Below are 10,836 nucleotides of genomic sequence, written 5' to 3'. Positions count from 1 at the left end.
GGGTTCCATTGGTGGCTTTTTCCCACTTTATTGGATTCCTCATGTCTTACGTAATGGTAGGAAGAAGTTTGGTTCCAATTGGATGTTGTACTATATTTGTTGAATATTATGTGAATCCTAAAAAATTTTAAAGGACCAATTTGGGTGCAATCAATTAACTTAATTTGTCAGATCAAATTAAATGTCAACAAAATAATGTTGCAGGAATGCTAATCTTATCGGTTTGTAATTACAGAAACGATTTCAGAACAATCTGAGATGGTGAGTGTCATGGCTTGCCATGTTAGCCAATTGAGCCGAAGGCTGCATGGACACTAGCTTTACTAACCCGTCTGTCCTCGCGGTGGAGTTAGTGGATAGGGATAGTAAACAGTACTTAACACTGGTATCATTGTAAATTGTCAACATGTTACACCAATGCAGTCAGAGCTAACATGCTATATGCTTTTATTGTCTTCACAGGGATACTTAATTATTTTATTTCAAGACAAACTGTTTGAATTTTTCAATGCTGAGAAAAGGGACCATATTATTTATGTTTTGTGTGGGTAGACGCCTACATTAGATAGAATTGATCATGATACTTGTAGTGCATTTGAAATAATGTGAAACATGATGTGGGGTGGGCTGCTAGAGGAGGCATAGAGTGCAGATTTCACTATAGCCAACCTTCTGTTAGACCACATTGTCTGGTAACATTTCTGGTCTCATGCTTCCCTAGATTCTTTCATCTGGCAATTTTTGTTCTCATATTCAGCATTTTAATAGGTGCATTAGTTATTTTAAGTAGTAGATGATTCCCAGACACATGGTTTTAGATTTTCACTGTTATGTCTTTTAGACACAAGGATGTACAAGGGCAATATTACACCAATCTAAAATAGTCAACAACAACCTAGAAATGCACCTATTGACAATGTTTTATTTTTAATATAATTTTAATTGGAAATAAAAAGATAGTTTTTTCCCCCACCTGAACTTTGCATCCATTAGTCTATTTTAAAGCTTGATATTTACAGACTTGTCAAATACTTTTTATATGCACAGTCAAATCAAAATCAAATCAAATGTATTGGTCACATACACATGGTTAGCAGATGTTATTGCAAGTGTAGCGAAATGCTTGTGCTTCTAGTTCTGACAGTGCAGCAATATCTAGCAAGTAATATCTAACAGTTCCACAACAAAAACCTAATACACACAAATCTAAGTAAAGGAATGGAATAAGAATATATAAATATATGGATGAGCAATGTCATTATCAGAGTGGCATAGGCTAAGATGCAATAGATAGTATAGAATACAGTATATACATATGAGATGGGTCATGCAAGATATGTAAACATGATTAAAGTGGCATTATTAAAGTGACTAGTGTTCCATTTATGAACAGTTCCACAAGCAGTGATTTTCAAGTCTGTATGTAGGCAGCAGCCTCTCTGTGCTAGTGGTGGCTGTTTAACAGTCTGATGGCCTTGAGATAGAAGCTGTTTTTCAGTCTCTCGGTCCCAGCTTTGATGCACCTGTACTGACCTCGCCTTCTGGATGATAGCGGGGTGAACAGGCCGTGGCTCGGGTGGTAGTTGCCTTTGATTATCTTTTTGGCCTTCCTGTGACATCGGGTGCTGTAGGTGTCCTGGAGGGCAGGTAGTTTACCCCCGGTGATGCGTTGTGCAGACCGCACCACCCTCTGGAGAGCCCTGCGGTTGTGGGCGGTGCAGTTGCCGTACCAGGCGGTGATACAGCCCGACAGGATGCTCTCAATTGTGCATCTGTAAAAGTTTGTGAGGGTTTTAGGTGGCAGGCCAAATTTCTTCAGCCTTCAGTCAAGCAAGTTCTTATGTACATAAGTGTGACATTTTTATATCTAACATAAATATATTTTTACAAGCGCAACAATAAAATAAAAAAAGATTTCATATTATGAATTATCTGGCAGGTATTCCAATGTAAAACTTAAATGAAACAAGATAGTGGAGCAATCCTGACCCCTTGTGGCCTACATATTTCATGTCAGCATCGAAATAACAAGCACTTTAGTCTTCCTTCAGACACAAGGCTGTTGAAGGCACAAGTTAGTACAGTGCCTTGCAAAAGTATTCAGCCCCCTTGGGGTTTTTCCTATTTTGTTGCATTACAACCTGTAATTTAAATTGACTTTTATTTGGATTTCATGTAATGGACATACACAAAATAGTCCAAATTGGAGAAGTGAAATGAAAAAAATATGAAGCCCCTAAATAAGATCTGGTGCAACCAATTACCTTCAGAAGTCACATAATTAGTTAGATTGCACACAGGTGGACTTTAAGTGTCACATGATCTCAATATATATACACCTGTTCTGAAAGGCCCCAGAGTCTGCAACACCACTAAGCAAGGGGCACCACCAAGCAAGCGGCACCATGAAGACCAAGGAGCTCTCCAAACAGGTCAGGGACAAAGTTGTGGAGAAGTACAGATCAGGGTTGGGTTATAAAAAAATATCTGAAACTTTGAACATCCCACGGAGCACAATTGAATCCATTATTAAAAAATTGAAAGAATATGGCACCACAACAAACCTACCAAGAGAGGGCCGCCCACCAAAACTCACAGACCAGGCAAGGAGGGCATTAATCAGAGAGGCAACAAAGAGACAAAAGATAACCCTGAAGGAGTTGCAAAGCTCCACAGTGGAGATTGGAGTATCTGTCCATAGGACCACTTTAAGCCGTACGCTCCACAGAGCTGGGCTTTACGGAAGAGTGGCCAGAAAAAAGCCATTGCTTCAAGAAAAAAAATAAGCAAACATGTTTGGTGTTCGCCAAAAGGCATGTGGGAGACTCCCCAAACATATGGAAGAAGGTACTCTGGTCAGATGAGACAAAATTGAGCTTTTTGGCCATCAAGGAAAACGCTCTCATCTCCCCGAGAACACCATCCCCACAGTGAAGCATGTTACATTTACATTTACATTACATTTTAGTCATTTAGCAGACGCTCTTATCCAGAGCGACTACAAATTGGTGCATTCACCTTATAGCCAGTGGGATAACCACTTTACAATTATACTTTTTTTTTTGGGGGGGGGGTAGAAGGATTACTTTATCCTATCCCAGGTGTTCCTTAAAGAGGTGGGGTTTCAAATGTCTCCGGAAGGTGGTGAGTGACTCCGCTGTCCTGGCGTCGTGAGGGAGCTTGTTCCACCATTGGGGTGCCAGAGCAGCGAACAGTTTTGACTGGGCTGAGCGGGAACTATGCTTCCGCAGAGGAAGGGGAGCCAGCAGGCCAGAGGTGGATGAACGCAATGCCCTCGTTTGGGTGTAGGGACTGATCAGAGCCTGAAGGTACGGAGGTGCCGTTCCCCTCACTGCTCCATAGGCAAGCACCATGGTCTTGTAACGGATGCGAGCTTCAACTGGAAGCCAGTGGAGTGTGCGGAGGAGGGGGGTGACGTGAGAGAACTTGGGAAGGTTGAACACCAGACGGGCTGCGGCATTCTGGATGAGTTGTAGGGGTTTAATGGCACAGGCAGGGAGCCCAGCCAACAGCGAGTTGCAGTAATCCAGACGGGAGATGACAAGTGCCTGGATTAGGACCTGTGCCGCTTCCTGTGTAAGGCAGGGTCGTACTCTCCGAATGTTGTAGAGCATGAACCTGCAGGATCGGGTCACCGCCTTGATGTTAGCGGAGAACGACAGGGTGTTGTCCAGGGTCACGCCAAGGCTCTTCGCACTCTGGGAGGAGGACACAACGGAGTTGTCAACCGTGATGGCGAGATCATGGAACGGGCAGTCCTTCCCCGGGAGGAAGAGCAGCTCCGTCTTGCCAGGGTTCAGCTTGAGGTGGTGATCCGTCATCCATACTGATATGTCGACCAGACATGCAGAGATGCGATTCGCCACCTGGTTATCAGAAGGGGGAAAGGAGAAGATTAGTTGTGTATCGTCAGCGTAGCAATGATAGGAGAGGCCATGTGAGGATATGACAGAGCCAAGTGACTTGGTGTATAGGGAGAAAAGGAGAGGGCCTAGAACTGAGCCCTGGGGGACACCAGTGGTGAGAGCACGTGGTGCGGAGACAGCTTCTCGCCACGCCACTTGGTAGGAGCGACCGGTCAGGTAGGACGCAATCCAGGAGTGAGCCGCGCCGGAGATGCCCAGCTCGGAGAGGGTGGAGAGGAGGATCTGATGGTTCACTGTATCAAAGGCAGCAGACAGGTCTAGAAGGACAAGAGCAGAGGAGAGAGAGTTAGCTTTAGCAGTGCGGAGAGCCTCCGTGACACAGAGAAGAGCAGTCTCAGTTGAATGACCAGTCCTGAAACCTGACTGGTTTGGATCAAGAAGGTCATTCTGAGAGAGATAGCAAGAGAGTTGGCTAAAGACGGCACGCTCAATAGTTTTGGAAAGAAAAGAAAGAAGGGATACTGGTCTGTAGTTGTTGACATCAGTGGGATCGAGTGTTGGTTTTTTGAGAAGGGGTGCAACTCTCGCTCTCTTGAAGACGGAAGGGACATGGCCAGCGGTCAAGGATGAGTTGATCAGCGAGGTGAGGTAGGGGAGAAGGTCACCGGAGATGGTCTGGAGAAGAGAGGAGGGGATGGGGTCAAGCGGGCAGGTTGTCGGGCGGCCTGCAGTCACTAGTCGCAAGATTTTATCTGGAGAGAGAGGGGAGAAAGAAGTCAAAGCATAGGGTAGGGCAGTGTGAGCAGGACCAGCAGTGTCATTAGACTTAACAAACGAGGATCGGGGGGGGGGGGGGGGGGGGGGGATTCAGCAGTGAGGAGAATGTGGCAAAGAGCTTCCTAGGGTTAGAGGCAGATGCTTGGAATTTAGAGTGGTAGAAAGTGGCCTTAGCAGCAGAAACAGATGAAGAAAATGTAGAGAGGAGGGAGTGAAAAGATGCCAGGTCGGCAGGGAGTTTAGTTTTCTTCCATTTCCGCTCAGCTGCCCGGAGCTCTGTTCTGTGAGCTCGCAATGAGTCATCAAGCCACGGAGCTGGAGGGGAGGACCGAGCCGGCCGGGAGGATAGGGGACACAGGGAGTCAAAGGATGCAGAAAGGGAGGAGAGGAGGGTTGAGGAGGCAGAATCAGGAGATTGGAGGGAGAAGGATTGAGCAGAGGGAAGAGATGATAGGATGGAAGAGGAGAGAGTAGTGGGAGAGAGAGAGCGAAGGTTGCGGCGGCGCGTTACCATCTGTGTAGGGGCAGAGTGAGTAGTGTTGGAGGAGAGCGAGAGAGAAAAGGATACAAAGTAGTGGTCGGAGACATGGAGGGGAGTTGCAGTGAGATTAGTAGAAGAGCAACATCTAGTAAAGATGAAGTCAAGCGTATTGCCTGCCTTGTGAGTGGGGGGGGATGGTGAGAGGGTGAGGTCAAAAGAGGAGAGGAGTGGAAAGAAGGAGGCAGAGAGAAATGAGTCAAATGTAGACGTAGGGAGGTTGAAATCCCCCAAAACTGTGAAGGGTGAGCCATCCTCAGGAAAGGAACTTATCAAGGCGTCAAGCTCATTGATGAACTCTCCAAGGGAACCTGGAGGGTGATAGATGACAAGGATATTAAGCTTAAATGGGCTAGTGACTGTGACAGCGTGGAATTCAAATGAGGAGATAGACAGATGGGTTAGGGGAAAAATTGAGAATGACCACTTGGGAGAGATGAGGATTCCTGTGCCACCACCCCTCTGACCAGATGCTCTCGGGGTATGCGAGAACACATGGTCAGACGAGGAGAGAGCAGTAGGAGTAGCAGTGTTTTCAGTGGTAATCCATGTTTCCGTCAGCGCCAGGAAGTCGAGGGACTGGAGGGTAGCATAGGCTGGGATGAAGTCAGCCTTGTTGGCGGCAGAACGGCAGTTCCAGAGGCTGCCTGAGACCTGGAACTCCAGGTGTGTGGTGCGTGCAGGGACCACCAGGTTAGAGAGGCAGCAGCCACGCGGTGTGAGGCGTTTGTGTAGCCTGTGCGGAGAGGAGAGAACAGGGATAGGCAGAGGCATAGTTGACAGGCTGCAGCAGATGGCTACAATAATGCAGAGGAGATCGGAATGAAATGAACTAAACATCTGGGAAAGGAGAGAGCAGGCCTCCCTCACCAAAAAAAAAAATATATATATAACTCTCCCAACTTCCACCTCAGAAACTATAATTGTTTCACTGAACCACCCGAGTAAAACTCTCCCAACTTCCACTTTAGAAATTAGAATTGTTGTAAACTACAGCAGACTGTTATCAGTAGCTGTAATTAAGTACAGCAGCTACCAACCACCTAACGTTAATGCCTCGGATGAGGTTAGAAAAACAGCTGAATGGTAGCAGCTAGCTGGCTCAATCACAGGTACTCTTAAGCATGAAATAACATTGGAAACAATTAACCACAGTTGCAAAAAGTTACCAGTAGCTACCCGCTAGCTAGCTAGCTAGCTTTGTTGGTCCAAGTAGTGGGTAAGCTAGCCTCGTGCTTCGCCGGGGTCTGCCGAATACAATACTTACCTACAATAATTACCTACAATAACCTTCAATAACTACCTGAGTAAGCTACCTATAATACCAAACTACAATACCTACCTACAATCTAAATACATGGTTTAAGCTTAACTCAACACCATATAAGAAGCTAAGCTTACCTTTCATAACGCAGCAATGATTAAACGTTGGGTAGCTAGCACAAAGATATTGTATTTAGCTACCACAGTACAGCCAGCTGGTAGTGTTGGCTGGCTAGCAATGGCTGCTGTGTTGACTTTGTTTGAAAAACGGCGTCGCTGCGAACGAATGTAGCTGGCTAAAAGGATATTGTTTTTAGTTGCTACCGTTGCTAATAGCTACTCGCCAGCTAATCCAGGAGGTGAGTTAGCTAGCTAGCTTCGTGCTACACCCGGCACCGCCGAATACAAAAGTAACCTACAATAACTACACAACAGCTACCCACAACAGCCCACGATGCCTACCTATACTACTTAATAATATACAGCCCACGATGCCTACCTATAATACCTAACTACAATCTAAATACATAGTTTAAGCCTTACTCGACAAAGCCCAAGCTATGTATAAAGCCAAACTGGCAGACTGCAATCAGTAGCCGTAATTAAGTACAGCAGCTACCAACCACCTAACGTTAATGATAATGAGGTTAGAAAAACAGCTGAATGGTGACGGCTAGCTGGCTCAATCACAGGTACTCTTAAGCGTGAAATAACATTGGAAACAATTAACCACTGTTGCTAAAAGTTACCAGTAGCTACCCGCTAGCTAGCTAGCTAGCTTTGTTGGTCCAAGTAGTGGGTAAGCTAGCCTCGTGCTTCGCCGGGGTCCGCCGAATAGTCCTTACCTACAATAATTACCTACAATAACTACCTGAGTAAACTACCTATAATACCTAACTACAATACCTACCTACAATCTAAATACATGGTTTAAGCTTTACTCAACACCATATAAGAAGCCAAGCTTACCTCCTGCTAGAGAAAACACAACCTCTCCCGACCTCTGTCACACTTCTGACATCATACACCCATCATTAAACACATTGAATAGTGCTAACCTGAAGGTCCTCCTCTTCACTGTCCTCCTGGTCTGCTGTTGGTGGCAGCATCATGCTGTGGGGATGTTTTTAATCGGCAGGGACTGGAAAACTGGTCAGAATTGAAAGAATGATGGATAGCGCTAAATACAGGGAAATTCTTGAGGGAAACCTGTTTCAGTCTTCCAGAGATTTGAGACTGGGACGGAGGTTCACCTTCCAGCAGACCCCTTTTTCGGTTGTATATAACAATATATTCCACTAATTATCTGGATTTCATTGATACACTGTAAGCTGATAATTGTAGTTTTTGAAACTGTAGCAGTTTATAGTAATACTGTAAGTCACATAGAAAATTGATATTGTGCAATGTAGCATGCATGGGGCAGAAATGGAATACATATACCAGGCTACCCAATACCTTTTTACTTTAAGCTTCTGCTTTACAATACCCCACCCCATAATGACAAAGCAAAAACAGGTTAAAAATATATATATATTTATCACATTTATGTAAGTATTCAGACCCTTTAATCAGTACTTTTGTTGAAGCACCTTTGGCAGCGATTACAGCCTCAAGTCTTCTTGGGTATGACACTACAAGCTTGGCACACCTGTATTTGGGGAGTTTCTTCCATTCTTCTCTGCATATCCTATCAAGCTCTGTCCGGTTGGATAGGGAGCGTCGCTGCACAGTTATCTTCAGGTCTCTCCAGAGATGATCGATTGGGTTCAAGTCCGGGCTCTGGCTAGGCCACTCAAGGACATTCAGAGACTTGTCCCGAAGCCACTCCTGCGTTGTTTTGGCTGTGTGCTTAGGGTCGTTGTCCTGTTGGAAGGTGAACCCACCCCCCCCCAGTCTGAGGCCCTGAGCGCTCTGGAGCAGGTTTTCATGAAGGATTGATCTGTACTTTGCTCCGTTCATCTTTCCCTCGATTCTGACTAGTCTCCCAGTCCCTGCCGCTGAAAAACATCCCCACAGCATGATGCTGCCACCACCATGCTTCACCGTAAGGATGGTACCAGGTTTCCTCAAGACGTGAAGCTTGGCATTCAGGCCAAAGAGTTCAATCTTAGTTTAATCAGACCAGAGAATGTTGTTTTGTTCTGAGAGTCCTCTAGGTGCCTTTTGGCAAATTCCAAGTGGGCTGTCATGAACCTTTTACTGAGGAGTGGCTTCCGTCTGGCCACTTTACCATAAAGGCTTGATTGGTGGACTGCTGCAGAGATGGTTGTCCTTCTGGAATGTTCTCCCCTCTCCACAGAGGATCTCTGGAGCTGTGTCATAGTGCCCATCGGGTTCTTGGTCACAATCCTGTTTCAGAGCTCTACGGACAATTCCTTCGACCTCAAGGCTTAGTTTTTGCTCTGACATGCACTGTCAAATGTGGGACCTTTATATAGACAGGTGTATGCCATTCCAAATCATGTCCAATCAATAGAATTTACTACAGGTGGACTCCAATCGAGTTGTAAAAACATCTCAAGGATGATCAATGGAAACAGGATGCACCTGAGCTCAATTTCGAGTCTCATAGCAAAGGATCTGAAGACTTATATTTCTGTTTGATATTTGTAATATATTTGCAATAATTTCTAAAAACCTGTTTTCGCTTTGTCATTACGGGGTATTGTGTGTAGATTGAGGGAAGAAAAATATTTAATCAATTTTAGAATAAGGCTGTAACGTAACAAAATGTGGAAAAAGTCAAAGGGTCTGAATACATTCCGAATGCAATGTATATACACTTCTTTCATTAAACAATATGTTATCGACTATTGAAACCTGAGCCTCCTACTTTACTCGTAACGTTACTGTTCTTTATTTTAGTTAGAAAATATGCTCAAACTTTGGCGCGCTTGTCAAAATGTCCTTGTTTTGCTGGTTGGGAAGAGTGGGGGGATTCTTTGTAAGGGGAGATGGGGGAGGATAGTAAGAACAGTCTTTTTACATGGCATTTAAACACAATACATCAATCTCACACATAGGGATTCATTATTTTCTAATTGCATTTACTGTTAGGAAACCTTATGACTACTTTGTTGTTTCTTGTATCTATTGTAAATTATACTTGCCATCTCATTTTGAGATTAAAATTGAGATGGCGTAGACTATTGTAGGTTTATAATTTGTGATGTACAAGTTTTGAAAATGCACAGAAACCTAAGTATGAATGTTTCTTTTCATACAGTATAGTTGTGGCTGCCCATAAGGTTATAGAATCACATTTTATACTGAACAAAAATATAAAACGCAACATTGTGTTGGTTTCATGAGCTGAAATAAAAGATCCCAGAAATGTTCCAAATTAACAAAAAGCTGATTTCTCTCAAATTGTGTGCACAAATTTGTTTACATCCCTGTTAGTGAGCATTTCTCCTTTGTCAAGATAATCCATCCACCTGACACGTGGCATATTAAGAAGCTGATTAAACAGCATGATCATTACACACGTGCACCTTGTGCTGGGGACAATAAAAGGCCACTCTAAAATGTGCAGTTTTGTCACACAACACAAGTTTTGAGGGAGCATGCTATTGGCATGCTGACTGCAAGAATGTCCGCTGGAACTGTTGTCAGAGAATTGAATGTTAATTTCTCTACCATAAGCCGCCACCAACGTTGTTTTAGAGAATTTGGCATTACGTCCAACCGGCCTCACAACCGCAGACCACGTGTAACCACGCCAGCCCAGGTCCTCCACATCCAGCTTCTTCAGCTGCGGGATCGTCTGAGACGAGCCACCCGGACACCTGATGAAACTGAGGAGTATATCTGTCTGTAATAAAGCCCTTTTGTGGGGAAAAACTCATTCTGATTGGCTGGGCCTGGCTCCGCAGTGGGCGCCCCTGCCCAGTCATGTGAAATCCATAGATTAGTGCCCTAATTAATTTAATAACCGATTTCCTTATATGAACTGTAACTCAGTAAAATTGTTGAAATTGTTGCATATTGCGTTTATATTTTTGTTCAGTATATTTATAAAACATGGTTTAGATATTGTTGTTGTAATCAATGACTGTATAGGTTGTAATCCACTATTATTTGGGGCTGAGTCCAAGAATTTCCATTGGGAATTGTTTATGCCTGTTCCACCAGCAGGGGGCACTGGAGCACAGCGGTCTGCCCCCTCCCGTCAACAGCACTCAAAGATGCCTGTCACAACTCTAACCCTTTTTCCTCCTGTCTCTTTTTCTTTGTTCTCTTAAACAGGTATGTGGTGTACACAAGCACATTATATATAGAAAATGTTAGAGTCTAAATGGTTATGAGTGATACTTAGCTTTTTATGTTGAAATTGTAAAGTTTAAATGTGTAAATTGATCGAGTGAA

Source organism: Coregonus lavaretus (assembly GCF_964263955.1).
Source record: "Coregonus lavaretus genome assembly, chromosome: 25".
Taxonomy (NCBI): Eukaryota; Metazoa; Chordata; class Actinopteri; order Salmoniformes; family Salmonidae; genus Coregonus; species Coregonus lavaretus.
Note: the sequence above shows the minus strand (reverse complement) of the source record.